This window comes from Thalassophryne amazonica, chromosome 2 (genome assembly GCF_902500255.1).
Source record: "Thalassophryne amazonica chromosome 2, fThaAma1.1, whole genome shotgun sequence".
NCBI lineage: Eukaryota > Metazoa > Chordata > Actinopteri > Batrachoidiformes > Batrachoididae > Thalassophryne > Thalassophryne amazonica.
In genome coordinates this window covers 20,926,329-20,951,678 of record NC_047104.1, presented here as the reverse complement: position 1 = coordinate 20,951,678, position 25,350 = coordinate 20,926,329, and the positions used below count along the sequence as shown (strand labels likewise).

General features: G+C 41.1%; 1 protein-coding gene across 1 annotated transcript in view; it reads left to right on the top strand.

Annotated features, from left to right (window-relative positions):
• Window positions 1–1,456: 1,456 nt before the first annotated feature.
• cemip (cell migration inducing hyaluronidase 1) overlaps window positions 1,457–25,350 on the top strand; it is a 375,103-nt gene continuing 351,209 nt past the window's right edge. The window contains exon 1 of the mRNA XM_034184142.1: window positions 1,457–1,477. The gene's annotated coding sequence lies outside the window, so the exon portion shown is untranslated. The remainder of the gene's footprint in view (window positions 1,478–25,350) is intronic.

Sequence of the window (25,350 nt, the reverse complement as noted above, 5' to 3'; positions counted from 1 at the left end):
TGTGATAAAACTACACCTTTCAGAGTGGCCTTTTATTGTGGGCAGTCAAATCATGGTGTCTAATCAGCATCTTGATATGGCACACCTGTGAGGTGGGATGGATTATCTCAGCAAAGGAGAAGTGCTCACTATCACAGATTTAGACTGGTTTGTGAACAATATTTGAGGGAAATGGTGATATTGTGTATGTGGAAAAAGTTTTAGATCTTTGAGTTCATCTCATACAAAATGGGAGCAAAATCAAAAGTGTTGCGTTTATATTTTTGTTGAGTGTATTTCATCTTCATGGAATTCCTGCAGGACCAGCACCACTCGTGTGTAGTATATGAACACTGGCCTTCACACCACTCATTCCCAGTTTGTCAGTTTACGGGTGTGGAACTGCACCCTGTAAGTCTCAACTTGTGATTCCTCAGTGAATGGTTTTTCTCCTTCTGCCTCAGAATCCGTCTTGTGTGCTGGCTACTCTCCACGTGGTCTCAATTTGTTTTGGAATGACATTACTCTTGCAACAATCATCCACAACACACAGATCTGACTGCATGACTCCCTCAGTCTTCCTCACATTCAGTACTCAACTCTGACTGATTCAATGTCGCTGACTTTGATTGACTGAGTAATGCAATGACTGACTGATTTACTGACTGTTGTGTTCACTGGCCGAGTGATACAGTGACTTACTTGAGTGATCCACTGATTGACCAAATGACTTGTTCCCTGACTGTGTTTTTCGCTGACTGAATTATTCACTGGCTTGCTGAGACTGAGTGTTTCACTGACTGACTGAATGACGTACATGTTCACTGACCATTTCAATGACTGACTGACTGTCTGATTCACTGACTCAATGACTGACTAGTTCACTGCCTAAATGATTGGATGACATGTTCCATGATTGACTGATTCACTGACTCAATGTCTGATTCACTGACTGAATGACTGACTGATATACTCACTGACTGACTGAATCGTGGACAGAATGACTGACTGACATGTTCACTGACCGACTATTATTTATTTATTTGATTTAGCTGTATTGAATTAAGTAATGAAAAAGAAATAGATTAAGACAAATAAAAACATTCCACGGACTCAAACTCGGATAATACGGTCTGTGTCCCTCCTCCCCTCCACCGAAGGAGCTAAAACAGGCGCGCACGAGGTGGGCGTGTCCGTGGCTCAGCTGTTGTAAATAGAGGCGGCGCTGCTGCGTGCACGAAGCGTGTGTTTGTATTTGCTCACTGACAGCAGTGCGCGGACCGAGGATCTGCTGAGGACCGAGACCGGTGCACGAACCCAGAACCTGCCGAGGACCGAGACCGGTGCACGGACCCAGAACGTGCTGAGGACCGGCTGTGTGCGGTTCTCCGGGCTGTGATGTGTCCGCGGACAGCCACAGGTGTTGTGGAAAGCTTCAGTGCCGTGTAGCCGCTGTCCGCGCGTTGGCCGGACTCGATCCCTCACCTCACGTGAGAAGGTAAGAGCCGCACGCGCACAGACAGAGCACCGTGACGTCAGTTGTCCGTCACTGTTCACGTTTTGTCCCCCAGTGCTTCGGACACTTCGTTTTCCGTGAGAGTTCGACTCTGACACGCTTCAGTTGGAACATTTTCATCAAAATTCATTTTCGGACCTTTAGGAGGTTTCAACTGCAGTTCCACCACGCTGACAGCATGGTGGCGCTCGAGAGCCAGACAGAGATGAGTTTGGAGCTTCGAGATGGGTCCAATAAGTAGAGCTGTCTGTACCAGATCCGTGCGGCCTTCCAGGACTAATTCTGCACATGCACTTACACGCACAGTACTAACTAGTACTAATTAGTACTAACTAAACAGACTCACTGCAAATTGCATGTGCTGCATGGATCTGGCAGGCGGTGGTTCCGGTCCTTAAAAAGTTTGACACCTGATTCCACACAATGGATCGAAAGTGTGGCAACATCCGCCACGATTTAATTGGGCAAGAAGTCCCCGAACCATGGAAACTAGCGGAAACCAGTCACTCAGCAATCAAGAAAGCATGACAGAAATTTATCTCAGTGAAATGAAAATTAAGGAATCATACTCACTGATTAAAAAATATATTTTCTTGAATGGATCATTTTGGGACAGAATGTCATTGGACGTCTTTGAGCTGGATCCCAAAGTCATATGATGAGTTTAAAAGCATTTTAAACAAAGCAATGTTAAAAAAAAAATCCGTCCTTGCAAAACTTTGTAAACCACTTTGTAAATCGGTGGCATTCCGTATGTCGCTTTGCAGTGTGCTGCTGTTTACAATCAAACGGTGAAGGGTCACGCCCTCCACTCTGCGGTTTGTTGTGACCCTTGTGGTGCCAGTAGGGGGCAGCACCTGTGAGGTGTCTTTCTGCATTACAGTATAATATTAAAGTGTGGTGGTGCATGTAGTGACATCATATAGACTCCTCGGGAGGTTTGTGCAATGCTGGTCCAGACAGAGAGAAGGTCACGTGTGCTTTTAGTGTGTTGTTGGATCCTCCCATCCAGTAGGGGGCAGCACCCGTGAGGTGTCTTTCTGCATTACAGTCTATATTATAATAGCTGGGTGGCCTCTGTATGTGTGCATGCATGGGTGTGTGCGTGCATGAGTATGACTTCGATCACACAGAAACTGGTGAGAGCTGACATTTGCTGTTTGGCATGATTATGTATTTTGGGTCAAGGATGAGTGCTGTGGAAACTGAAAGTTGATGAGACAAAGATTTTTGGAGAAATTAGCAATTTTAGCTAACCAGTAAACAATGGCCTTTGTGCTGCAATGCACTGTGGGATTTTGGGGTTTTAAATGTTATTGTGGTTCATGTTAGTTTAAAACAGGGGTGCCCAAGTTTGGTCCTCCAGATCTACCTTCTTGACACTCTCAGTTGTCTCCCTGTTCCAACACACCTGAATCCAATGAAAGACTCGTTAGCAGGCTTTTGATGAGTCTTTCATTGGATTCAGGTGTGTTGGAGCAGGGAGGCAACTAAGAGTGTCAGGAAGGTAGATCTCGAGGATCGAACTTTGGCACCCCTGGCTTAAAAGTTAGTGTTATTGATTTATTGTATTTTTGTAGTTCGGTTGGTTTAGTCAGTTTTGTTAAGTGTCATGTTGTTGGTACCACAAATGAAATGTGTATTGCATTTGGTGTCTTCTGCCACCATCATGTCTAAAAATAGAAGCACCTACTTGCAGCAGAAGCTGAAAGAAATGAAGGTCTTCGTGCGTGTGTGTGTAACGTCCATCACAGAGAAACTGGGCAGAGCTGACATTTGCTGTTTGGTATGCTTATGTATTTTGGGTCGAGGATGATCGCTGCCAAAACAGAATGTTGATAGGACTAATATTTTTGGAGAAGGTATGGATATTAGCTAACAGCACTAAACAGTGGCCATTGCTAACTACATTCTGGACTCACATGCCATTCCAGCAGGGGCGGTAAATCATCTTTATATTAAAAGCATTTTATTTAATAAGTTCAATGTAAGTACATAATATAATTGTAAATATGGTAAAAATACATGGATGACGCAAGAAAGTGAAAACACTTATTTCCATTGCGGTCCATTTAAAAATCAAATGACACAATAGAAGTTATTATAATAATAATGATAATAAGAACCTAAACAATTTATAAATACATTAAGACAGTAAATTAACATAAAAAATACATAGTGAGCAGGAAATAAAAGGGTCAAGTTCTTCTAAAAATTGCTGAGGTCTAAAGTTTTAAAAACATTCTGGAAATCCTAGTGATAATTATCATGCTTCATGAGCTGTTTAAGGTTTAAAACGGATCTTGTGTGCTTCACATATGGAATGATGAATCAGGTTCATGGATTGGTATCTGAGATGGTGAGGAAAACCTGGTGTGAATCCTGCTGGGTCCGATCGGACAGACTGGGGCTCGCTGGATAATTGGTGATGTGTTTGTGACTGTACTTTGTGTGCTTGTTGCTTCAGGTGTGTGTCTTTTATAATGTTGAAACTCTTCTGAGATCAGCAGGAAAAACAGGATAAAGGAAAAACAAGGCTTCTGAGGAACTCTGGTAGAACCTCCTGCACATTTGGCTCTGACATGTTTGGAAGTGAGGACCAGAGGACTCAGAGCTGTGTGAGGACAGTGAGGACAGACAGACCTGGTCCACCTGCTTGTGAAGCCTTGTTGTGAGCTGCAGGGTCGTGGTGGCCACGAGAGGTCGCTGTTGCTGATGTAGGACACTGTGTTACTTCATGGAATGAATAAAAACTGTTTGCATAAGACGAGGTCGAGAGGAAAGTCCAAGACGTGTCCCGTGTGGTTTCCCAGTGTGCACTGCTTTGACTTTCCATCCAGAGGTTAGCGCTGGCAGAGCCGCGGCTTCAATCTGGTGGAAAAGATGAATGCTCCTGTTTTTTTGTCTCTCATCTCCAAAATGGTCTGTGAAATAGTTTGGAAGAGTTCTTATCCCATCTGGACCTGGTACTCTGCAACAGAAGTTGTGTCCCAGACCCCCCTCCCCCCGACCTGTGTCGTTAATTAGCAGCCTGTGTATGGAAAGTGATTCTAGGCGCTGCTGCCGGTTTGTTATTTTTTGGGATCCAGATATTGAACCTGTGGAACGGAGCATCCACATGCTCACTGAATGTACAGCACACAGACAAAACACACAGCCACGCTCTGCACACGTTTTTAGAGATCAAAGCGTGGTGAGCAGGGCCAATCTGCTGGCGCTGCCATGTGTGTGACAGAATAACTGTTTACAAACAAACAAACAAACAGAAGCATCACCAAACCACAGTGCTGCCACCTCCACACTTCACGTGTGATGGAATAACTGTTTACAAACAAACAGAAGCATCGCAGAAGCCCTGCTGCCACCTCCACACTTGATGTGTGTGATGGAATAACTGTTTACAAACAAACAAACAAACAAACGCAAGCATTGCCAAAGCACAATGCTGCCACCTCCAGACTTCATGTGTGTGATGGAATAACTGTTTACAGTCAAACAAACAAACAAACACAAGCATTGCCAAAGCACAATGCTGCCACCTCCGGACTTAATGTGTGTGAAGTTATTATCTATCGTCCACCTGGTCGTTACTGTGAGCTTCTCTGTGAATTTTCAGACCTTTTGTCTGACTTAGTGCTTAGCTCAGATAAGATAATTATAGTGGGCGATTTTAACATCCACACAGATGCTGAGAATGACAGCCTCAACACTGCATTTAATCTATTATTAGACTCAATTGGCTTTGCTCAAAATGTAAATGAGTCCACCCACCACTTTAATCATATCTTAGATCTTGTTCTGACTTATGGTATGGAAATTGAAGACTTAACAGTATTCCCTGAAAACTTCCTTCTGTCTGATCATTTCTTAATAACATTTACATTTACTCTGATAGACTACCCAGCAGCGGGGAATAAGTTTCATTACACTAGAAGTCTTTCAGAAAGCGCTGTAACAAGGTTTAAGGATATGATTCCTTCTTTATGTTCTCTAATGCCATATACCAACACAGTGCAGAGTAGCTACCTAAACTCTGTAAGTGAGATAGAGTATCTCGTCAATAGCTTTAAATCAGAAGCGCCTGACTCCGTGGTATAACTCACAAACTCGCAGCTTAAAGCAGATAACCCGTAAGTTGGAGAGGAAATGGCGTCTCACTAATTTAGAAGATCTTCACTTAGCCTGGAAAAAGAGTCTGTTGCTCTATAAAAAAGCCCTCTGTAAAGCTAGGACATCTTACTACTCATCACTAATTGAAGAAAATAAGAACAACCCCAGGTTTCTTTTCAGCACTGTAGCCAGGCTGACAAAGAGTCAGAGCTCTATTGAGCCGAGTATTCCTTTAACTATAACTAGTAATGACTTCATGACTTTCTTTGCTAATAAAATTTTAAGTATTAGAGAAAAAATTACTCATAACCATCCCAAAGACGTATCGTTATCTTTGGCTGCTTTCAGTGATGCCGGTATTTGGTTAGACTCTTTCTCTCAGATTGTTCTGTCTGAGTTATTTTCATTAGTTACTTCATCCAAACCATCAACATGTCTATTAGACCCCATTCCTACCAGGCTGCTCAAGGAAGTCCTACCATTATTTAATGCTTCGATCTTAAATATGATCAATCTATCTTTATTAGTTGGTTATGTACCACAGGCGTTTAAGGTGGCAGTAATTAAACCATTACTTAAAAAGCCATCACTTGACCCAACTATCTTAGCTAATTATAGGCCAATCTCCAACCTTCCTTTTCTCTCAAAAATTCTTGAAAGGGTAGTTGTAAAACAGCTAACTGATCATCTGCAGAGGAATGGTCTATTTGAAGAGTTTCAGTCAGGTTTTAGAATTCATCATAGTACAGAAACAGCATTAGTGAAGGTTACAAATGATCTTCTTATGGCCTCAGACAGTGGACTCATCTCTGTGCTTGTTCTGTTACACCTCAATGCTGCTTTTGATACTGTTGACCATAAAATTTTATTACAGAGATTAGAGCATGCCATAGGTATTAAAGGCACTGCGCTGCGGTGGTTTGAATCATATTTATCTAATAGATTACAATTTGTTCATGTAAATGGGGAATCTTCTTCACAGACTAAGGTTAATTATGGAGTTCCACAAGGTTCTGTGCTAGGACCAATTTTATTCACTTAATACATGCTTCCCTTAAGCAGTATTATTAGACGGCATTGCTTAAATTTTCATTGTTACGCAGATGATACCCAGCTTTATCTATCCATGAAGCCAGAGGACACGCACCAATTAGCTAAACTGCAGGATTGTCTTACATACATAAAGACATGGATGACCTCTAATTTCTTGCTTTTAAACTCAGATAAAACTGAAGTTATTGTACTTGGCCCCACAAATCTTAGAAACATGGTGTCTAACCAGATCCTTACTCTGGATGGCATTACCCTGACCTCTAGTAATACTGTGAGAAATCTTGGAATCATTTTTGATCAGGATATGTCATTCAAAGCGCATATTAAACAAATATGTAGGACTGCTTTTTTGCATTTACGCAATATCTCTAAAATTAGAAAGGTCTTGTCTCAGAGTAATGCTGAAAAACTAATTCATGCATGTATTTCCTCTAGGCTGGACTATTGTAATTCATTATTATCAGGTTGTCCTAAAAGTTCCCTGAAAAGCCTTCAGTTAATTCAAAATGCTGCAGCTAGAGTACTAACGGGGACTATAAGGAGAGAGCATATCTCACCCATATTGGCCTCTCTTCATTGGCTTCCTGTTAATTCTAGAATAGAATTTAAAATTCTTCTTCTTACTTATAAGGTTTTGAATAATCAGGTCCCATCTTATCTTAGGGACTTCATAGTACCATATCACCCCAGTAGAGCGCTTCGCTCTCAGACTGCAGGCTTACTTGTAGTTCCTAGGGTTTGTAAGAGTAGAATGGGAGGCAGAGCCTTCAGCTTTCAGGCTCCTCTCGTGTGGAACCAGCTCCCAATTCAGATCAGGGAGACAGACACCCTCTCTACTTTTAAGATTAGGCTTAAAACTTTCCTTTTTGCTAAAGCTTATAGTTAGGGCTGGATCAGGTGACCCTGAACCATCCCTTAGTTATGCTGCTATAGACTTAGACTGCTGGGGGGTTCCCATGATGCACTGAGTGTTTCTTTCTCTTTTTGCTCTGTATGCACCACTCTGCATTTAATCATTAGTGATTGATCTCTGCTGTCTTCCACAGCATGTCTTTTTCTTGATTCTCTCCCCTCAGCCCCAACCAGTCCCAGCAGAAGACTGCCCCTCCCTGAGCCTGGTTCTGCTGGAGGTTTCTTCCTGTTAAAAGGGAGTTTTTCCTTCCCACTGTCGCCAAGTGCTTGCTCACAGGGGGTCGTTTTGACCGTTGGGGTTTTTACGTAATTATTGTATGGCCTTGCCTTACAATATAAAGCGCCTTGGGGCAACTGTTTGTTGTGATTTGGCGCTATATAAATAAAATTGATTGATTGATTGATTGATGGAATAACTGTTTACAAACACAAGCATCACCAATGCACAATGCGGACACCTCCACACTTCATGTGTGTGATGGAATAACTGTTTACAAACAAACAAACAAACAAACACAAGCATTGCCAAAGCACAATGCTGCCACCTCCAGACTTCAAGGGCCTGTACTACGAAGCGGGGTTAACTTACTCAGATGTAACCCAGGGTTAACTTCTCAAACCGGGGTTGACAAAACCTGGTGTTCCCAAGTGGTGTTAATCGGTACTACGACGCTGATTAAGATGTTGATTTGTTGAACCTGTGTTAACCTAATTGGAGTTTGTGCGCATTCACATAAAAGGGGCAGGTTGCAGCACACGTCACCATTTTTCAATGATGGCGCGGTCACCTTACTTTACCGAAGAAGAATGCACGATTATTATGCGGAGCTACGAGGAATTTAAATTAACGTTAAGGGGACATCGAACACATCGTCTGCCAATAAAGCAAGACAGGCTTGTTGGCAACGTATTGCTGAATGGGTAAATGCGTAAGTACAATTCAATTGTTCTCCAAATCTGTTACAGATGATTACCCTGTGGAATGTCTGATATGTGTACAATAATGACCTTCTTTCATTAATTACGCCCAGATGCAACACGATTCAGAAATGGGGATAGGCCTACTAATAGATGTTAGGTTAATTTAAGGTTTCCTAAATAGGCTACCTATCTAAGGATTTAAAGCCATTAATGGTCATTCTGTTAACATAGTTACATATATATCACTTTGGCATGAAGGTTATCCAACAGGACAGCCCCATGTGGGGAGAAAAAGAATGTGAAATATGTAATTATAGTAATTGTATATTAGAATATTTAGAAAAATTAACCAAAGCAACCCTTATGTGGCTGAAATAAGTGAAAAGAAGGTGAGCTTAGAGTGGACAACACGATAATGGGTATATGAAATAGGCTGAATAGAACGGCTATACCTGCACATTGATACTGTGAAAAGATTTGCGATTGACATAATCGCCCTCGTGCTCTCCCAGGGGTACACTGATTGGGATTTGCGTGCAATCAATGGCTCCTATTACTCTTGGGAAACCTAGGAGAAATTGTTATTGTTATAAGCCCCACTTCGCCTAATTAATGGACATGCATTAGACCTATTTTGATATTAGTAATTACCCGTGATTGCATAAAACCCTTCTTTGATTTGCATTGCGGATAAATGGCTAGGGAAAACAACAAATGCATCCAACAGTTTAGATAGAGCAAGTACTACCTTGCGAATCATACGACATACAGTATTCTTGCTCTTCAGCATCACCGATGGAATACATAAATTTTCCACTGGCAAAATATCTAAGCGCAAGGCACATTATCTGCTTGATCATCAGGGCATTGCTACGATGGGTGATGTTACAGATGTCTGGCCTGATCAGCTGACAAAGATAACGAATTCTCTCGGCTGAGAATCTATATCTTTCATGGAGAATATCGTTTGGGTATATCAGCGGATTCTGGCGGTCTTTAAAAACCCTCGCCCTGCGAAGAGAGCCCCTCACAATTTGTGCCCCAATATCAAACGGATCATCCAGGTAGGCCGGCATTGTCTTCGGAGTGATTGAAGGTGGATGGGCGGTACTTATAAAGGGAGTGGTTAAGCGAAAACCTCAAGCTAACCTAGAACATAACCTGCTCGGAGCAGGTTTGGCACGCAGCGTAAACTGCCATGGCAGCATACCATGATCAAAACCTATCCACCTTTCGTAGTACGGGTTAACTGGGAAGTTACTCCACACGTCATCAACTTACTCCTGAAGTTACCCTGATAAGCCAGTAACCCCGCTTCGTAGTACAGGCCCCATGTGTGTGATGGAATAACTGTTTACAAAAAAAAAAAAAAACAAACAGAAGCATTGCCAAAGCACAACGCTGCCACCTCCACACTTCATGTGTGTGATGGAATAATTGTTTACAAACAGAAGCATTGCCAAAGCACAACGCTGCCACCTCCACACTTCATGTGTGTGATGGAATAATTGTTTACAAACAGAAGCATTGCCAAAGCACAACGCTGCCACCTCCACACTTCATGTGTGTGATGGAATAATTGTTTACAAACAGAAGCATTGCCAAAGCACAACGCTGCCACCTCCACACTTCATGTGTGTGATGGAATAATTGTTTACAAACAAACAAACAGAAACATTGCCAAAGCACAACGCTGCCACCTCCACACTTCATGTGTGTGATGGAATAATTGTTTACAAACAAACAAACAGAAGCATTGCCAAAACACAACGCTGCCACCTCCACACTTCATGTGTGTGATGGAATAATTGTTTACAAACAAACAAACAGAAGCATTGCCAAAGCACAATGCTGCCACCTCCACACTTCATGTGTGTGATGGAATAATTGTTTACAAACAAACAAACAGAAGCATTGCCAAAGCACAACGCTGCTACCTCCACACTTCATTTGTGTGATGGAATAATTGTTTACAAACAAACAAACAAACAGAAGCATTGCCAAAGCACAACGCTGCCACCTCCAGACTTCATGTGTGTGATGGAATAATTGTTTACAAACAAACAAACAGAAGCATTGCCAAAGCACAACGCTGCCACCTCCACACTTCATTTGTGTGATCGAATAATTGTTTACAAACAAACAAACAAACAGAAGCATTGCCAAAGCACAACGCTGCCACCTCCACACTTCATGTGTGTGATGGAATAATTGTTTACAAACAAACAAACAGAAGCATTGCCAAAGCACAACGCTGCCACCTCCAGACTTCATGTGTGTGATGGAATAATTGTTTACAAACAAACAGAAGCATTGCCAAAGCACAACGCTGCCACCTCCACACTTCATGTGTGTGATGGAATAATTGTTTACAAACAAACAGAAGCATTGCCAAAGCACAACGCTGCCACCTCCACACTTCATGTGTGTGATGGAATAGCTGTTTACAAACAAACAAACAGAAGCATTGCCAAAGCACAATGCTGCCACCTCCAGACTTCATGTGTGTGATGGAATAATTGTTTACAAACAAACAAACAGAAGCATTGCCAAAGCACAATGCTGCCACCTCCAGACTTCATGTGTGTGATGGAATAATTGTTTACAAACAAACAAACAGAAGCATTGCCAAAGCACAATGCTGCCACCTCCACACTTCATGTGTGTGATGGAATAATTGTTTACAAACAAACAAACAAACAGACAAACAGAAGCATTGCCAAAGCACAACGCTGCCACCTCCACACTTCATTTGTGTGATGGAATAGCTATTTACAAACAAACAGAAGCGTTGCCAAAGCACAACGCTGCCACCTCCACACTTCATGTGTGTAATGGAATAATTGTTTACAAACAAACAAACAAACAGAAGCATTGCCAAAGCACAACGCTGCCACCTCCACACTTCATGTGTGTGATGGAATAATTGTTTACAAACAAACAAACAGAAGCATTGCCAAAGCACAACGCTGCCACCTCCAGACTTCATTTGTGTGATGGAATAGCTGTTTACAAACAAACAGAAGCATTGCCAAAGCACAATGCTGCCACCTCCAGACTTCATGTGTGTGATGGAATAATTGTTTACAAACAAACAAACAGAAGCATTGCCAAAGCACAACGCTGCCACCTCCAGACTTCATTTGTGTGATGGAATAGCTGTTTACAAACAAACAAACAAACAGACAAACAGAAGCATTGCCAAAGCACAACGCTGCCACCTCCAGACTTCATGTGTGTGATGGAATAATTGTTTACAAACAAACAAACAGAAGCATTGCCAAAGCACAACGCTGCCACCTCCAGACTTCATTTGTGTGATGGAATAGCTGTTTACAAACAAACAAACAAACAGAAGCATTGCCAAAGCACAACGCTGCCACCTCCACACTTCATGTGTGATGGAATAGCTGTTTACAAACAAATGGAAGCATTGCCAAAGCACAACGCTGCCACCTCCAGACTTCATGTGTGTGATGGAATAATTGTTTACAAACAAACAAACAAACAAACAGAAGCATTGCCAAAGCACAACGCTGCCACCTCCAGACTTCATGTGTGTGATGTAATAGCTGTTTACAAACAAACAAACAGAAGCGTTGCCAAAGCACAACGCTGCCACCTCCACACTTCATGTGTGTAATGGAATAATTGTTTACAAACAAACAAACAAACAGAAGCATTGCCAAAGCACAACGCTGCCACCTCCAGACTTCATGTGTGTGATGGAATAGCTGTTTACAAACAAACAAACAGAAGCATTGCCAAAGCACAACGCTGCCACCTCCACACTTCATTTGTGTGATGGAATAGCTGTTTACAAACAAACAAACAGAAGCATTGCCAATGCACAATGCTGCCACCTCCAGACTTCATGTGTGTGATGGAATAATTGTTTACAAACAAACAAACAGAAGATTGCCAAAGCACAATGCTGCCACCTCCACACTTCATGTGTCTGATGGAATAATTGTTTACATACAAACAAACAAACAGAAGCATTGCCAAAGCACAATGCTGCCACCTCCACACTTCATGTGTCTGATGGAATAATTGTTTACATACAAACAAACAAACAGAAGCATTGCCAAAGCACAATGCTGCCACCTCCACACTTCATGTGTGATGGAATAATTGTTTACAAACAAACAAACAGAAGATTGCCAAAGCACAATGCTGCCACCTCCACACTTCATGTGTCTGATGGAATAATTGTTTACAAACAAACAAACAGAAGCATTGCCAAAGCACAATGCTGCCACCTCCACACTTCATGTGTGATGGAATAATTGTTTACAAACAAACAAACAGAAGATTGCCAAAGCACAATGCTGCCACCTCCACACTTCATGTGTGATGGAATAGCTGTTTACAAACAAACAAACAGAAGATTGCCAAAGCACAATGCTGCCACCTCCAGACTTCATGTGTGTGATGGAATAATTGTTTACAAACAAACAAACAGAAGCATTGCCAAAGCACAATGCTGCCACCTCCAGACTTCATGTGTGTGATGGAATAATTGTTTACAAACAAACAAACAGAAGCATTGCCAAAGCACAATGCTGCCACCTCCACACTTCATGTGTGATGGAATAGCTGTTTACAAACAAACAAACAGAAGCATTGCCAAAGCACAACGCTGCCACCTCCAGACTTCATGTGTGTGATGGAATAATTGTTTACAAACAAACAAACAGAAGCATTGCCAAAGCACAATGCTGCCACCTCCACACTTCATGTGTGATGGAATAGCTGTTTACAAACAAACAAACAAACAGAAGCATTGCCAAAGCACAATGCTGCCACCTCCAGACTTCATGTGTGTGATGGAATAATTGTTTACAAACAAACAGAAGCATTGCCAAAGCACAACGCTGCCACCTCCAGACTTCATGTGTGTGATGGAATAATTGTTTACAAACAAACAAACAGAAGCATTGCCAAAGCACAATGCTGCCACCTCCACACTTCATGTGTGATGGAATAGCTGTTTACAAACAAACAAACAAACAGAAGCATTGCCAAAGCACAATGCTGCCACCTCCAGACTTCATGTGTGTGATGGAATAATTGTTTACAAACAAACAGAAGCATTGCCAAAGCACAACGCTGCCACCTCCACACTTCATTTGTGTGATGGAATAATTGTTTACAAACAGAAGCATTGCCAAAGCACAACGCTGCCACCTCCAGACTTCATGTGTGTGATGGAATAGCTGTTTACAAACAAACAAACAGAAGCATTGCCAAAGCACAATGCTGCCACCTCCAGACTTCATGTGTGTGATGGAATAATTGTTTACAAACAAACAAACAGAAGCATTGCCAAAGCACAACGCTGCCACCTCCACACTTCATGTGTGTGATGGAATAATTGTTTACAAACAAACAAACAGAAGCATTGCCAAAGCACAATGCTGCCACCTCCACACTTCATTTGTGTGATGGAATAGCTGTTTACAAACAAACAAACAAACAAACAGAAGCATTGCCAAAGCACAATGCTGCCACCTCCAGACTTCATGTGTGTGATGGAATAATTGTTTACAAACAAACAAACAGAAGCATTGCCAAAGCACAACGCTGCCACCTCCACACTTCATGTGTGTGATGGAATAATTGTTTACAAACAAACAAACAAACAAACAGAAGTATTGCCAAAGCACAACGCTGCCACCTCCAGACTTCGTGTGTGATGGAATAATTGTTTACAAACAAACAAACAAACAAACAGAAGCATTGCTAAAGCACAATGCTGCCACCTCCACACTTCATGTGTGATGGAATAGCTGTTTACAAACAAACAAACAGAAGCATTGCCAAAGCACAACGCTGCCACCTCCAGACTTCATGTGTGTGATGGAATAATTGTTTACAAACAAACAAACAGAAGCATTGCCAAAGCACAATGCTGCCACCTCCACACTTCATGTGTGATGGAATAGCTGTTTACAAACAAACAAACAAACAGAAGCATTGCCAAAGCACAATGCTGCCACCTCCACACTTCATTTGTGTGATGGAATAGCTGTTTACAAACAAACAAACAAACAAACAGAAGCATTGCCAAAGCACAATGCTGCCACCTCCAGACTTCATGTGTGTGATGGAATAATTGTTTACAAACAAACAAACAGAAGCATTGCCAAAGCACAACGCTGCCACCTCCACACTTCATGTGTGTGATGGAATAATTGTTTACAAACAAACAAACAAACAAACAGAAGTATTGCCAAAGCACAACGCTGCCACCTCCAGACTTCGTGTGTGATGGAATAATTGTTTACAAACAAACAAACAAACAAACAGAAGCATTGCTAAAGCACAATGCTGCCACCTCCACACTTCATGTGTGATGGAATAGCTGTTTACAAACAAACAAACAGAAGCATTGCCAAAGCACAACGCTGCCACCTCCAGACTTCATGTGTGTGATGGAATAATTGTTTACAAACAAACTAACAGAAGCATTGCCAAAGCACAACGCTGCCACCTCCACACTTCATTTGTGTGATGGAATAATTGTTTACAAACAAACAGAAGCATTGCCAAAGCACAACGCTGCCACCTCCAGACTTCATGTGTGTGATGGAATAGCTGTTTACAAACAAACAAACAGAAGCATTGCCAAAGCACAACGCTGCCACCTCCACACTTCATGTGTGTGATGGAATAATTGTTTACAAACAAACAAACAGAAGCATTGCCAAAGCACAATGCTGCCACCTCCACACTTCATGTGTGATGGAATAGCTGTTTACAAACAAACAAACAAACAGAAGCATTGCCAAAGCACAATGCTGCCACCTCCAGACTTCATGTGTGTGATGGAATAATTGTTTACAAACAAACAAACAAACAGAAGCATTGCCAAAGCACAACGCTGCCACCTCCAGACTTCATGTGTGTGATGTAATAGCTGTTTACAAACAAACAAACAGAAGCGTTGCCAAAGCACAACGCTGCCACCTCCACACTTCATGTGTGTAATGGAATAATTGTTTACAAACAAACAAACAAACAGAAGCATTGCCAAAGCACAACGCTGCCACCTCCACACTTCATGTGTGTAATGGAATAATTGTTTACAAACAAACAAACAAACAGAAGCGTTGCCAAAGCACAACGCTGCCACCTCCACACTTCATGTGTGTAATGGAATAATTGTTTACAAACAAACAAACAAACAGAAGCATTGCCAAAGCACAACGCTGCCACCTCCACACTTCATGTGTCTGATGGAATAATTGTTTACATACAAACAAACAAACAGAAGCATTGCCAAAGCACAATGCTGCCACCTCCACACTTCATGTGTCTGATGGAATAATTGTTTACATACAAACAAACAAACAGAAGCATTGCCAAAGCACAATGCTGCCACCTCCACACTTCATGTGTGATGGAATAGCTGTTTACATACAAACAAACAAACAGAAGCATTGCCAAAGCACAATGCTGCCACCTCCACACTTCATGTGTGATGGAATAATTGTTTACAAACAAACAAACAGAAGATTGCCAAAGCACAATGCTGCCACCTCCACACTTCATGTGTCTGATGGAATAATTGTTTACATACAAACAAACAAACAGAAGCATTGCCAAAGCACAATGCTGCCACCTCCACACTTCATGTGTGATGGAATAGCTGTTTACATACAAACAAACAAACAGAAGCATTGCCAAAGCACAATGCTGCCACCTCCACACTTCATGTGTGATGGAATAATTGTTTACAAACAAACAAACAGAAGATTGCCAAAGCACAATGCTGCCACCTCCACACTTCATGTGTCTGATGGAATAATTGTTTACATACAAACAAACAAACAGAAGCATTGCCAAAGCACAATGCTGCCACCTCCACACTTCATGTGTGATGGAATAGCTGTTTACAAACAAACAAACAAACAGAAGCATTGCCAAAGCACAACGCTGCCACCTCCAGACTTCGTGTGTGATGGAATAATTGTTTACAAACAAACAAACAAACAAACAGAAGCATTGCTAAAGCACAATGCTGCCACCTCCACACTTCATGTGTGATGGAATAGCTGTTTACAAACAAACAAACAGAAGCATTGCCAAAGCACAACGCTGCCACCTCCAGACTTCATGTGTGTGATGGAATAATTGTTTACAAACAAACAAACAGAAGCATTGCCAAAGCACAATGCTGCCACCTCCACACTTCATGTGTGATGGAATAGCTGTTTACAAACAAACAAACAAACAGAAGCATTGCCAAAGCACAATGCTGCCACCTCCAGACTTCATGTGTGTGATGGAATAATTGTTTACAAACAAACAAACAGAAGCATTGCCAAAGCACAATGCTGCCACCTCCAGACTTCATTTGTGTGATGGAATAATTGTTTACAAACAAACAGAAGCATTGCCAAAGCACAACGCTGCCACCTCCACACTTCATGTGTGTGATGGAATAGCTGTTTACAAACAAACAAACAGAAGCATTGCCAAAGCACAACGCTGCCACCTCCAGACTTCATGTGTGTGATGGAATAATTGTTTACAAACAAACAAACAAACAAACAGAAGCATTGCTAAAGCACAATGCTGCCACCTCCACACTTCATGTGTGATGGAATAGCTGTTTACAAACAAACAAACAGAAGCATTGCCAAAGCACAACGCTGCCACCTCCAGACTTCATGTGTGTGATGGAATAATTGTTTACAAACAAACTAACAGAAGCATTGCCAAAGCACAACGCTGCCACCTCCACACTTCATTTGTGTGATGGAATAATTGTTTACAAACAAACAGAAGCATTGCCAAAGCACAACGCTGCCACCTCCAGACTTCATGTGTGTGATGGAATAGCTGTTTACAAACAAACAAACAGAAGCATTGCCAAAGCACAACGCTGCCACCTCCACACTTCATGTGTGTGATGGAATAATTGTTTACAAACAAACAAACAGAAGCATTGCCAAAGCACAATGCTGCCACCTCCACACTTCATGTGTGATGGAATAGCTGTTTACAAACAAACAAACAAACAGAAGCATTGCCAAAGCACAATGCTGCCACCTCCAGACTTCATGTGTGTGATGGAATAATTGTTTACAAACAAACAAACAAACAGAAGCATTGCCAAAGCACAACGCTGCCACCTCCAGACTTCATGTGTGTGATGTAATAGCTGTTTACAAACAAACAAACAGAAGCGTTGCCAAAGCACAACGCTGCCACCTCCACACTTCATGTGTGTAATGGAATAATTGTTTACAAACAAACAAACAAACAGAAGCATTGCCAAAGCACAACGCTGCCACCTCCACACTTCATGTGTGTAATGGAATAATTGTTTACAAACAAACAAACAAACAGAAGCGTTGCCAAAGCACAACGCTGCCACCTCCACACTTCATGTGTGTAATGGAATAATTGTTTACAAACAAACAAACAAACAGAAGCATTGCCAAAGCACAACGCTGCCACCTCCACACTTCATGTGTCTGATGGAATAATTGTTTACATACAAACAAACAAACAGAAGCATTGCCAAAGCACAATGCTGCCACCTCCACACTTCATGTGTCTGATGGAATAATTGTTTACATACAAACAAACAAACAGAAGCATTGCCAAAGCACAATGCTGCCACCTCCACACTTCATGTGTGATGGAATAGCTGTTTACATACAAACAAACAAACAGAAGCATTGCCAAAGCACAATGCTGCCACCTCCACACTTCATGTGTGATGGAATAATTGTTTACAAACAAACAAACAGAAGATTGCCAAAGCACAATGCTGCCACCTCCACACTTCATGTGTCTGATGGAATAATTGTTTACATACAAACAAACAAACAGAAGCATTGCCAAAGCACAATGCTGCCACCTCCACACTTCATGTGTGATGGAATAGCTGTTTACATACAAACAAACAAACAGAAGCATTGCCAAAGCACAATGCTGCCACCTCCACACTTCATGTGTGTGATGGAATAATTGTTTACAAACAGAAGATTGCCAAAGCACAATGCTGCCACCTCCACACTTCATGTGTCTGATGGAATAATTGTTTACAAACAAACAAACAGAAGATTGCCAAAGCACAATGCTGCCACCTCCACACTTCATGTGTGATGGAATAATTGTTTACAAACAAACAAACAGAAGATTGCCAAAGCACAATGCTGCCACCTCCACACTTCATGTGTCTGATGGAATAATTGTTTACATACAAACAAACAAACAGAAGCATTGCCAAAGCACAATGCTGCCACCTCCACACTTCATGTGTGATGGAATAGCTGTTTACATACAAACAAACAAACAGAAGCATTGCCAAAGCACAATGCTGCCACCTCCACACTTCATGTGTGTGATGGAATAATTGTTTACAAACAAACAAACAGAAGATTGCCAAAGCACAATGCTGCCACCTCCACACTTCATGTGTGATGGAATAATTGTTTACAAACAAACAAACAGAAGATTGCCAAAGCACAATGCTGCCACCTCCACACTTCATGTGTCTGATGGAATAATTGTTTACATACAAACAAACAAACAGAAGCATTGCCAAAGCACAATGCTGCCACCTCCACACTTCATGTGTGATGGAATAGCTGTTTACAAACAAACAAACAAACAGAAGCATTGCCAAAGCACAACGCTGCCACCTCCAGACTTCGTGTGTGATGGAATAATTGTTTACAAACAAACAAACAAACAAACAGAAGCATTGCTAAAGCACAATGCTGCCACCTCCACACTTCATGTGTGATGGAATAGCTGTTTACAAACAAACAAACAGAAGCATTGCCAAAGCACAACGCTGCCACCTCCAGACTTCATGTGTGTGATGGAATAATTGTTTACAAACAAACAAACAGAAGCATTGCCAAAGCACAATGCTGCCACCTCCACACTTCATGTGTGATGGAATAGCTGTTTACAAACAAACAAACAAACAGAAGCATTGCCAAAGCACAATGCTGCCACCTCCAGACTTCATGTGTGTGATGGAATAATTGTTTACAAACAAACAAACAGAAGCATTGCCAAAGCACAATGCTGCCACCTCCAGACTTCATTTGTGTGATGGAATAATTGTTTACAAACAAACAGAAGCATTGCCAAAGCACAACGCTGCCACCTCCACACTTCATGTGTGTGATGGAATAGCTGTTTACAAACAAACAAACAGAAGCATTGCCAAAGCACAATGCTGCCACCTCCAGACTTCATGTGTGTGATGGAATAGCTGTTTACAAACAAACAAACAGAAGCATTGCCAAAGCACAACGCTGCCACCTCCACACTTCATGTGTGTTATGGAATAATTGTTTACAAACAAACAAACAAACAGAAGCATTGCCAAAGCACAATGCTGCCACCTCCACACTTCATGTGTGATGGAATAGCTGTTTACAAACAAACAAACAAACAGAAGCATTGCCAAAGCACAATGCTGCCACCTCCAGACTTCATGTGTGTGATGGAATAATTGTTTACAAACAAACAAACAGAACCATTGCCAAAGCACAACGCTGCCACCTCCACACTTCATGTGTGTTATGGAATAATTGTTTACAAACAAACAAACAAACAGAAGCATTGCCAAAGCACAATGCTGCCACCTCCAGACTTCATGTGTGTGATGGAATAATTGTTTACAAACAAACAAACAGAACCATTGCCAAAGCACAATGCTGCCACCTCCAGACTTCATGTGTGTGATGGAATAATTGTTTACAAACAAACAAACAGAAGCATTGCCAAAGCACAACGCTGCCACCTCCACACTTCATGTGTGTGATGGAATAATTGTTTACAAACAAACAAACAGAAGCATTGCCAAAGCACAACGCTGCCACCTCCACACTTCATTTGTGTGATGGAATAGCTGTTTACAAACAAACAAACAAACAGAAGCATTGCCAAAGCACAATGCTGCCACCTCCAGACTTCATGTGTGTGATGGAATAATTGTTTACAAACAAACAAACAGAAGCATTGCCAAAGCACAATGCTGCCACCTCCACACTTCATTTGTGTGATGGAATAGCTGTTTACAAACAAACAAACAAACAGAAGCATTGCCAAAGCACAATGCTGCCACCTCCAGACTTCATGTGTGTGATGGAATAATTGTTTACAAACAAACAAACAGAAGCATTGCCAAAGCACAACGCTGCCACCTCCACACTTCATGTGTGTGATGGAATAATTGTTTACAAACAAACAAACAAACAAACAGAAGTATTGCCAAAGCACAACGCTGCCACCTCCACACTTCAGGTGTGTGATGGAATAATTGTTTACAAACAAACAGAAGCATTGCCAAAGCACAATGCTGCCACCTCCACACTTCATGTGTGATGGAATAGCTGTTTACAAACAAACAAACAAACAGAAGCATTGCCAAAGCACAGCGCTGCCACCTCCAGACTTCATCTGTGTGATGGAATAATTGTTTACAAACAAACAGAAGCATTGCCAAAGCACAACGCTGCCACCTCCACACTTCATTTGTGTGATGGAATAATTGTTTACAAACAAACAAACAGAAGCATTGCCAAAGCACAACGCTGCCACCTACAGACTTCATGTGTGTGATGGAATAGCTGTTTACAAACAAACAAACAAACAGAAGCATTGTCAAAGCACAACGCTGCCACCTCCACACTTCATGTGTGATGGAATAATTGTTTACAAACAAACAAACAGAAGCATTGCCAAAGCACAACGCTGCCACCTCCACACTTCATGTGTGATGGAATAGCTGTTTACAAACAAACAAACAGAAGCATTGCCAAAGCACAACGCTGCCACCTCCAGACTTCATGTGTGTGATGGAATAGCTGTTTACAAACAAACAAACAGAAGCGTTGTCAAAGCACAACGCTGCCACCTCCAGACTTCATGTGTGATGGAATAATTGTTTACAAACAAACAAACAGAAGCATTGCCAAAGCACAATGCTGCCACCTCCACACTTCATGTGTGATGGAATAGCTGTTTACAAACAAACAAACAAACAGAAGCATTGCCAGAGCACAATGCTGCCACCTCCAGACTTCATGTGTGTGATGGAATAATTGTTTACAAACAAACAAACAGAAGCATTGCCAAAGCACAACGCTGCCACCTCCACACTTCATTTGTGTGATGGAATAATTGTTTACAAACAAACAGAAGCATTGCCAAAGCACAACGCTGCCACCTCCAGACTTCATGTGTGTGATGGAATAGCTGTTTACAAACAAACAAACAGAAGCATTGCCAAAGCACAATGCTGCCACCTCCAGACTTCATGTGTGTGATGGAATAATTGTTTACAAACAAACAAACAGAAGCATTGCCAAAGCACAACGCTGCCACCTCCACACTTCATTTGTGTGATGGAATAATTGTTTACAAACAAACAGAAGCATTGCCAAAGCACAACGCTGCCACCTCCACACTTCATTTGTGTGATGGAATAATTGTTTACAAACAAACAGAAGCATTGCCAAAGCACAATGCTGCCACCTCCACACTTCATGTGTGTGATGGAATAATTGTTTACAAACAAACAAACAGAAGCATTGCCAAAGCACAACGCTGCCACCTCCACACTTCATGTGTGTGATGGAATAATTGTTTACAAACAAACAAACAGAAGCATTGCCAAAGCACAATGCTGCCACCTCCACACTTCATTTGTGTGATGGAATAGCTGTTTACAAACAAACAAACAAACAGAAGCATTGCCAAAGCACAATGCTGCCACCTCCACACTTCAGGTGTGTGATGGAATAATTGTTTACAAACAAACAAACAGAAGCATTGCCAAAGCACAATGCTGCCACCTCCACACTTCATGTGTGATGGAATAGCTGTTTACAAACAAACAAACAGAAGCATTGCCAAAGCACAACGCTGCCACCTCCAGACTTCATCTGTGTGATGGAATAATTGTTTACAAACAAACAAACAGAAGCATTGCCAAAGCACAACGCTGCCACCTCCACACTTCATTTGTGTGATGGAATAATTGTTTACAAACAAACAAACAAACAGAAGCATTGCCAAAGCACAACGCTGCCACCTCCACACTTCATGTGTGTGATGGAATAGCTGTTTACAAACAAACAAACAAACAAACAGAAGCGTTGTCAAAGCACAACGCTGCCACCTCCAGACTTCATGTGTGATGGAATAGCTGTTTACAAACAAACAAACAGAAGCATTGCCAAAGCACAATGCTGCCACCTCCAGACTTCATGTGTGTGATGGAATAATTGTTTACAAACAAACAAACAAACAGAAGCATTGCCAAAGCACAACGCTGCCACCTCCAGACTTCATGTGTGTGATGGAATAATTGTTTACAAACAAACAAACAAACAGAAGCATTGCCAAAGCACAACGCTGCCACCTCCACACTTCATGTGTGTAATGGAATAATTGTTTACAAACAAACAAACAAACAGAAGCATTGCCAAAGCACAACGCTGCCACCTCCACACTTCATGTGTGTGATGGAATAATTGTTTACAAACAAACAAACAGAAGCATTGCCAAAGCACAACGCTGCCACCTCCACACTTCATTTGTGTGATGGAATAATTGTTTACAAACAAACAAACAGAAGCATTGCCAAAGCACAACGCTGCCACCTCCACACTTCATTTGTGTGATGGAATAATTGTTTACAAACAAACAAACAGAAGCATTGCCAAAGCACAACGCTGCCACCTCCACACTTCATTTGTGTGATGGAATAATTGTTTACAAACAAACAAACAGAAGCATTGCCAAAGCACAACGCTGCCACCTCCACACTTCATGTGTGTGATGGAATAATTGTTTACAAACAAACAAACAGAAGCATTGCCAAAGCACAACGCTGCCACCTCCACACTTCATTTGTGTGATGGAATAGCTGTTTACAAACAAACAAACAAACAAACAGAAGCATTGCCAAAGCACAATGCTGCCACCTCTACACACACACACACACACAAATTCCCGGTTGTGTGCGGCCAAAAGGGTGTGGGCTGAAGCAATAGCTTGTAAGCACCTACGCCATCACAAGTTGCCATACACACAAACACACACACACACTACTCTTAACAGCAACTACGAAAAAGAAAAGGACAAGAAGATGAGCATTAATCAATACACCAAAACTTCCAAACATAGCAGAACAATAAGTAGTATGACACACAGATTAAACAGAAGAACAGAAACAAAAACAGTTTAACTAATTTATCCTACTACAATAAGCAATTTTGTTATTTTTTATAGGATCTTTTCAGGCCAGCCAAAGTACCAGATGATTTAATACTATTAGGGCAGTCATTCCAGATTTTAACTCCTTTAACAGATACACAATGACTTTTTGCATTAGTACAATACTTTAAGCAGTCAAATACTGAAATTCCTCTCAGATGATAACAGGACTCCCTCATTTTAAACAATTCCTGGACATGTTGAGGTCAGAGTTCATATTTGACTTTATGCATGAACTGTAATAATAAATATCTACTTAAGTTCCTTGGCTTATTTCCAAATATGCTGTCACTTAGTTTTACCCAAATGAAGCGGTAATGTTTGCTTGCTTAAAAACATTGAATAAACATTTTTCTGTTATTGCGATTACTGAGACTTGGTTGAGAGAGGAGCAGGTTGACACTGTCCAGTTTCAGGGATATGATTTTTTTTTTTTTGCCACAAATAGGATGAAGAAACGGGGCGGTGGTGTGGCACTTTTTGTACGAGTATGTTCAAATTATCAAAGTCAAATTATACAAAACGTCATTTTCTCTGGAAAATATTATGGAATGCATTACAGTGGAAATTATATGTGAAAAATCAAAAAACATCATTGTGAGCTGTGCTTATAGAGCTCTGGGGTCAAATTTAAATATCTTTGTGGATAAATTAACTGAAATGTACAACACAATAACACTATGTAACACAATTTGTGTTCCTGGCTTCTAAGTGTTATATTTCAACTGCTTATGTCTAAAATCTATGGGAAAATGACTACATTCAGCACAAACTTTTATTATTATTTTTTTGTTCTAGAAAGTTCTAAAAGTTTCTTGAAATCTCTAAATAATTCTGGAAACTTCTAGAAAATTCTGGACAGTTCTAGCAGTTAAAGAATATTCTAGAAGACTACTCAGTAGTAGTGAAGGCAAATCGAGAATATTCTTGAAAACAGACAAATTTCAAAATATCATTGTCCTGATCACAGAAGCAAAGTTTCTGTGGAATAACTATTATAGCTATTTTCTATTTATTTAAGGCATAACAGGTTAGGAAACACATTGTGTACCCAGGAACAAAACAAAAATAAAAATTTGTTACATAGTGTAATAATTAGCTTTTATTTGTTTGTGGAGATTTTAATATTGATTTACTTAATCCTCATGGTCAGGCACATACAGTGGGGAAAATAAGTATTTGACCCTCTGTCAGTTTTGCAGGTTTTCCCACCTACAAAGAATGGAGAGGTCTGTAATTTCTATCGTAGGTACACTTCAACTGTGAGAGACAGAATCTAAAAAAAAAATCCAGTAAATAACATTGTATGATTTTTAATAATTAATTTGCATTTTATTATATAAAATAAGTATTTGACCCCCTACCAACCAGCAAGAATTCTGTCCAGAGCAGGTTTTGTTGAACAGGTTACAAATGCAGCAGAGATGAAGAAATACACTGTAGGAGTGTTTTTTATTTGCAGAAAGCATTTGATACCATAGATCACACCTTACTATTGAATAAATTCCAGACGTACGGTATTGGAGGACTGGCCCCTGATTGTGTTAATTCTTCCCCCAGTTCTTTCTGTAATACTGCCCCTTACAAAGCACAAA